Source organism: Micropterus dolomieu, linkage group LG07 (genome assembly GCF_021292245.1).
Source record: "Micropterus dolomieu isolate WLL.071019.BEF.003 ecotype Adirondacks linkage group LG07, ASM2129224v1, whole genome shotgun sequence".
NCBI classification, from domain to species: Eukaryota; Metazoa; Chordata; class Actinopteri; order Centrarchiformes; family Centrarchidae; genus Micropterus; species Micropterus dolomieu.
The window spans coordinates 213,810-222,089 of NC_060156.1; the positions used below are offsets into that span (position 1 = coordinate 213,810).

General features: G+C 41.8%; 1 protein-coding gene across 1 annotated transcript in view; it reads right to left on the reverse strand.

Annotated features, from left to right (window-relative positions):
• acvr2aa (activin A receptor type 2Aa) overlaps positions 1-8,280 on the reverse strand; it is a 39,156-nt gene that overhangs the window by 4,467 nt on the left and 26,409 nt on the right. The gene's annotated exons all lie outside the window — the stretch shown is intronic.

Below are 8,280 nucleotides of genomic sequence, written 5' to 3' on the forward strand. Positions count from 1 at the left end.
CAAACATCCACAACACCGTCACACAAACATCCACAACACCGTCACTCAAACATCCACAACACCGTCACACAAACATCCACAACACCGTCACACAAACATCCACAACACCGTCACTCAAACATCCACAACACCGTCACACAAACATCCACAACACCGTCACACAAACATCCACAGCACTACAATATCAACACCGTCACTCAAACATCATCAACACCGTCACTCATACATCAACAACACCGTCACTCATACATCAACAACACCGTCACTCATACATCAACAACACCGTCACTCATACATCCACAGCACTACAATATCAACACAACACCGTCACTCAAACATCATCAACATCCACAACACTAAAACATCCACAACACTAAAACATCCACAACACTACAATATCAACGTCACTCAAACATCCACAAAAATGTCACTCATACATCAACAATACCGTAACTCAAACATCCACAACACCGTCACACAAACATACACAACACCGTCACACAAACATCCACAACACCGTCACACAAACATCCACAGCACTACAATATCAACACCGTCACTCAAACATCATCAACACCGTCACTCATACATCAACAACACCGTCACTCATACATCAACAACACCGTCACTCATACATCAACAACACCGTCACTCATACATCCACAGCACTACAATATCAACACAACACCGTCACTCAAACATCATCAACATCCACAACACTAAAACATCCACAACACTAAAACATCCACAACACTACAATATCAACGTCACTCAAACATCCACAAAAATGTCACTCATACATCAACAATACCGTAACTCAAACATCCACAACACCGTCACACAAACATACACAACACCGTCACACAAACATCCACAACACCGTCACACAAACATCCACAGCACTACAATATCAACACCGTCACTCAAACATCATCAACACCGTCACTCATACATCAACAACACCGTCACTCATACATCAACAACACCGTCACTCATACATCAACAACACCGTCACTCATACATCCACAGCACTACAATATCAACACAACACCGTCACTCAAACATCATCAACATCCACAACACTAAAACATCCACAACACTAAAACATCCACAACACTACAATATCAACGTCACTCAAACATCCACAACACTGTCACTCATACATCAACAATACCGTAACTCAAACATCCACAGCACTACAATATCAACACCGTCACTCATACATCATCAACACCGTCACTCATACATCATCAACACCGTCACTCATACATCATCAACACCGTCACTCATACATCATCAACACCGTCACTCATACATCATCAACACCGTCACTCATACATCATCAACACCGTCACTCATACATCAACAATACCGTAACTCAAACATCCACAGCACTACAATATCAACACCGTTACACAAACATCATCAACACCGTCACTCATACATCATCAACACCGTCACTCATACATCAACAATACCGTAACTCAAACATCCACAGCACTACAATATCAACACCGTCACTCAAACATCATCAACACCGTCACTCATACATCAACAACACCGTCACTCAAACATCCACAGCACTACAATATCAACAACCCAACAGCGTCACTCAAACATCATCAACACCGTCACTCAAACATCAACACCGTCACTCAAACATCATCAACACCGTCACTCAAACATCATCAACACCGTCACTCATACATCATCAACACCGTCACTCATACATCATCAACACCGTCACTCAAACATCCACAGCACTACAATATCAACACCGTCACTCAAACATCAACAACACTAAAACATCCACAACTCTACAATATCAACAACGTCACTAAAACATCAACAACACCGTCACTCATACATCCACAACACCGTCACTCAAACATCCACAACACTAAAACATCCACAACTCTACAATATCAACAACGTCACTAAAACATCCACAACACCGTCACTCATACATCAACAACACCATCACTCATACATCAACAACACCGTCACTCAAACATCCACAGCACTACAATATCAACAACACAACACCGTCACTCAAACATCATCAACACCGTCACTCAAACATCATCAACACCGTCACTCAAACATCATCAACACCGTCACTCATACATCATCAACACCGTCACTCATACATCAACAACACCGTAACTCAAACTTCCACAGCACTACAATATCAACACCGTCACTCAAACATCATTAACACCGTCACTCAAACATCATCAACACCGTCACTCAAACATCATCAACACCGTCACTCAAACATCATCAACACCATCACTCATACATCAACAACACAGTCACTCAAACATCATTAACACCGTCACTCAAACATCATCAACACCGTCACTCAAACATCATCAACACCATCACTCATACATCAACAACACAGTCACTCAAACATCAACAACACAGTCACTCAAACATCCACAGCACTACAATATCAACAACACAACACCGTCACTCAAACATCATCAACACCGTCACTCAAACATCATCAACACCGTCACTCAAACATCATCAACACCGTCACTCATACATCATCAACACCGTCACTCATACATCAACAACACCGTAACTCAAACTTCCACAGCACTACAATATCAACACCGTCACTCAAACATCATTAACACCGTCACTCAAACATCATCAACACCGTCACTCAAACATCATCAACACCGTCACTCAAACATCATCAACACCATCACTCATACATCAACAACACAGTCACTCAAACATCATTAACACCGTCACTCAAACATCATCAACACCGTCACTCAAACATCATCAACACCATCACTCATACATCAACAACACAGTCACTCAAACATCAACAACACAGTCACTCAAACATCCACAGCACTACAATATCAACAACACAACACCGTCACTCAAACATCATCAACACCGTCACTCAAACATCATCAACACCGTCACTCAAACATCATCAACACCGTCACTCATACATCAACAACACCGTCACTCATACATCCACAGCACTACAATATCAACAACGTCACTCATACATCAACAACACCGTCACTCAAACATCAACAACACCGTCACTCATACATCCACAACACTACAATATCAACAACGTCACTCATACATCAACAACACCGTCACTCATACATCAACAACACCGTCACTCATACATCCACAGCACTACAATATCAACACCGTCACTCAAACATCAACAACACCGTCACTCAAACATCCACAACACTACAATATCAACAACGTCACTAAAACATCAACAACACCGTCACTCAAACATCCACAACTCTACAATATCAACGTCACTAAAACATCAACAACACCGTCACTCAAACATCCACAACACCGTCACTCAAACATCCACAACACCGTCACTCAAACATCCACAACACCGTCACTCAAACATCCACAACACCGTCACTCAAACATCCACAACTCTACAATATCAACGTCACTAAAACATCCACAACACCATCACTCATACATCCACAACACTACAATATCAACACCGTCACTCATACATCAACAACACCGACACTCACACATCCACAACACCACAATATCAACAACACCGTCACTCAAACATCCACAACACTAACACAGCCACAACACTACAATATCAACAACACCGTCACTCATACATCCACAACACCGTCACTCAAACATCCACAACACCACAATATCAACAACACCGTCACTCATACATCCACAACACCGTCACTCAAACATCCACAACACCACAATATCAACACCGTCACTCATACATCCACAACACCGTCACTCATACATCCACAACACCGTCACTCATACATCCACAACACCGTCACTCATACATCCACAACACCGTCACTCATACATCCACAACACCGTCACTCAAACATCCACAGCACTACAATATCAACACCGTTACTCAAACATTATCAACACCGTCACTCAGACATCATCAACACCGTCACTCATACATCAACAATACCGTAACTCAAACATCCACAGCACTACAATATCAACACCGTTACTCAAACATCATCAACACCGTCACTCATACATCAACAACACCGTCACTCAAACATCCACAGCACTACAATATCAACAACACAACACCGTCACTCAAACATCATCAACACCGTCAATCAAACATCATCAACACCGTCACTCATACATCAACAACACCGTCACTCATACATCAACAACACCGTCACTCATACATCAACAACACCGTAACTCAAACATCCACAGCACTACAATATCAACACCGTCACTCAAACATCAACAACACTAAAACATCCACAACTCTACAATATCAACAACGTCACTAAAACATCAACAACACCGTCACTCATACATCCACAACACCGTAACTCAAACATCCACAACACTAAAACATCCACAACTCTACAATATCAACAACGTCACTCATACATCCACAACACCGTCACTCATACATCCACAACACCGTCACTCATACATCCACAACACCGTCACTCATACATCCACAACACCGTCACTCAAACATCCACAGCACTACAATATCAACACCGTTACTCAAACATTATCAACACCGTCACTCAGACATCATCAACACCGTCACTCATACATCAACAATACCGTAACTCAAACATCCACAGCACTACAATATCAACACCGTTACTCAAACATCATCAACACCGTCACTCATACATCAACAACACCGTCACTCAAACATCCACAGCACTACAATATCAACAACACAACACCGTCACTCAAACATCATCAACACCGTCACTCAAACATCATCAACACCGTCACTCAAACATCATCAACACCGTCACTCATACATCATCAACACCGTCACTCATACATCAACAACACCGTAACTCAAACTTCCACAGCACTACAATATCAACACCGTCACTCAAACATCAACAACACTAAAACATCCACAACTCTACAATATCAACAACGTCACTAAAACATCAACAACACCGTCACTCATACATCCACAACACCGTCACTCAAACATCCACAACACTAAAACATCCACAACTCTACAATATCAACAACGTCACTCATACATCCACAACACCGTCACTCATACATCCACAACACCGTCACTCATACATCCACAACACCGTCACTCATACATCCACAACACCGTCACTCATACATCCACAACACCGTCACTCAAACATCCACAACACCACAATATCAACACCGTAACTCAAACATCCACAACACTAAAACATCCACAGCACTACAATATCAACAACACAACACCGTCACTCAATCATCAACACCGTCACTCAAACATCATCAACACCGTCACTCAAACATCATCAACACCGTCACTCAAACATCATCAACACCGTCACTCATACATCATCAACACCGTCACTCAAACATCCACAACACCGTCACTCAAACATCCACAACACCGTCACTCAAACATCCACAACACCGTCACTCATACATCCACAACACCGTCACTCATACATCCACAACACCGTCACTCATACATCCACAACACCGTCACTCATACATCCACAACACCGTCACTCATACATCCACAACACTGTCACTCATACATCCACAGCACTACAATATCAACACCGTTACTCAAACATCATCAACACCGTCACTCATACATCAACAACACAGTCACTCAAACATCCACAGCACTAAAACATCCACAACACTAAAACATCCACAACACTAAAACATCCACAACACTAAAACATCCACAACACTAAAACATCCACAACTCTACAATATCAACAACGTCACTAAAACATCATTAACACCATCACTCATACATCAACAACACAGTCACTCAAACATCCACAGCACTACAATATCAACAACACAACACCGTCACTCAAACATCATCAACACCGTCACTCAAACATCATCAACACCGTCACTCAAACATCAACAACACCGTCACTCAAACATCCACAGCACTACAATATCAACAACGTCACTAAAACATCAACAACACCGTCACTCAAACATCCACAACTCTACAATATCAACATCACTAAAACATCCACAACTCTACAATATCAACAACGTCACTCAAACATCCACAACACCGTCACTGAAACATCCACAACACTAAAACATCCACAACTCTACAATATCAACGTCACTAAAACATCCACAACACCATCACTCATACATCCACAACACTACAATATCAACACCGTCACTCAAACATCAACAACACCGTCACTCAAACATCCACAACACTACAATATCAACAACGTCACTAAAACATCAACAACACCGTCACTCAAACATCCACAACACCGTCACTCAAACATCCACAACTCTACAATATCAACGTCACTAAAACATCCACAACACCATCACTCATACATCCACAACACTACAACATCAACACCGTCACTCATACATCCACAACACCGTCACTCATACATCCACAACACCGTCACTCATACATCCACAACACCGTCACTCATACATCCACAACACAGTCACTCATACATCCACAACACAGTCACTCATACATCCACAACACAGTCACTCATACATCCACAACACCACAATATCAACAACACCGTCACTCATACATCCACAACACCACAATATCAACAACACCGTCACTCAAACATCCACAACACCACAATATCAACAACACCGTCATTCAAACATCCACAACACTACAATATCAACAACACCGTCACTCATACATCCACAACACCGTCACTCAAACATCCACAGCACGACAATATCAACACCGTCACTCAAACATCAACAACACTAAAACATCCACAACTCTACAATATCAACGTCACTCAAACATCCACAACACCGTCACTCATACATCCACAACACTACAATATCAACAACACAACACCGTCACTCATACATCCACAACACCGTCACTCATACATCCACAACACTAACACATCCACAACGCTACAATATCAACAACACCGTCATTCAAACATCCACAACACTACAATATCCACAACACCGTCACTCATACATCCACAACACCGTCACTCAAACATCCACAACATCAACACCGTCACTCAAACATCTTCAACACTAAAACATCCACAACACTACAATATCAACACCGTCACTCATACATCAACAACACCGTCACTCATACATCAACAACACCGTCACTCATACATCAACAACACCGACACTCATACATCAACAACACCGACACTCATACATCCACAACACTACAATATCAACAACACAACACCGTCACTCATACATCCACAACACCGTCACTCATACATCCAAAACACCACAATATCAACAACACCGTCACTCATACATCCACAACACTAACACAGCCACAACACTACAATATCAACACCATCAGTCATACATCCACAACACTAAAACATCCACAACACTAAAACATCCACAACACTACAATATTAACACAGTCACTCATACATCAACAACACAGTCACTCATACATCAACAACACTACAATGTCACTAAAACATCAACAACACCACAATGTCACTCATACATCCACAACACCGTCACTCAAACATCCACAACACACCGTCACTCATACATCCACAACACCGTCACTCATACATCCACAACACCGTCACTCAAACATCCACAACACCACAATATCAACACCGTCACTCAAACATCTTCAACACTAAAACATCCACAACACTACAATATCAACACCGTCACTCATACATCAACAACACCGTCACTCATACATCAACAACACCGTCACTCATACATCAACAACACCGTCACTCATACATCCACAACACTACAATATCAACAACACAACACCGTCACTCATACATCCACAACACCGTCACTCATACATCCACAACACCACAATATCAACAACACCGTCACTCATACATCCACAACACTAACACAGCCACAACACTACAATATCAACACCATCAGTCATACATCAACAACACTAAAACATCCACAACACTAAAACATCCACAACACTACAATATTAACACAGTCACTCATACATCAACAACACAGTCACTCATACATCAACAACACTACAATGTCACTAAAACATCAACAACACCACAATGTCACTCATACATCAACAACACCACAATGTCACTCATACATCAACAACACCGTCACTCATACATCCACAACACCGTCACTCATACATCCACAACACCGTCACTCAAACATCCACAACATCAACACCGTCACTCAAACATCTTCAACACTAAAACATCCACAACACTACAATATCAACACCGTCACTCATACATCAACAACACCGTCACTCATACA